Genomic DNA, 349 nt, shown 5'->3' with positions numbered 1-349 from the left:
CTCTCTCTTCCTCTCTCTCTCTCTCTCTCTCTCTCTCTCTCTCTCTCTCTTTACAGTATTTTCATTAATACCAGTGAGCCAATTCATTAAAATTTGTTTATCGACAAAACAAGGACATTGTGAGAAATCCTCCTGTCGCATGTCCGTTTATCACCTTTTAGCATTCGTCCGCTTATTAAAAAGTAAAAAATGAAATTGTTGTGTTGTTATTTTACAGTCCTGTGAGAAGTGGTACCATAGAAGGTGTGTTCGTCTATGTGAGCCAAGTGCCTGGGCGTTCTGGTCAGAATGCACTGAAGAGGGGATATCTGTTTACCATCTGTGTTGGGGATTCCTTTGCTTACCAGGC

Source organism: Aplysia californica, unplaced genomic scaffold, assembly GCF_000002075.1.
Source record: "Aplysia californica isolate F4 #8 unplaced genomic scaffold, AplCal3.0 scaffold00161, whole genome shotgun sequence".
In the NCBI taxonomy this organism is placed as follows: domain Eukaryota; kingdom Metazoa; phylum Mollusca; class Gastropoda; order Aplysiida; family Aplysiidae; genus Aplysia; species Aplysia californica.
Note: the sequence above shows the minus strand (reverse complement) of the source record.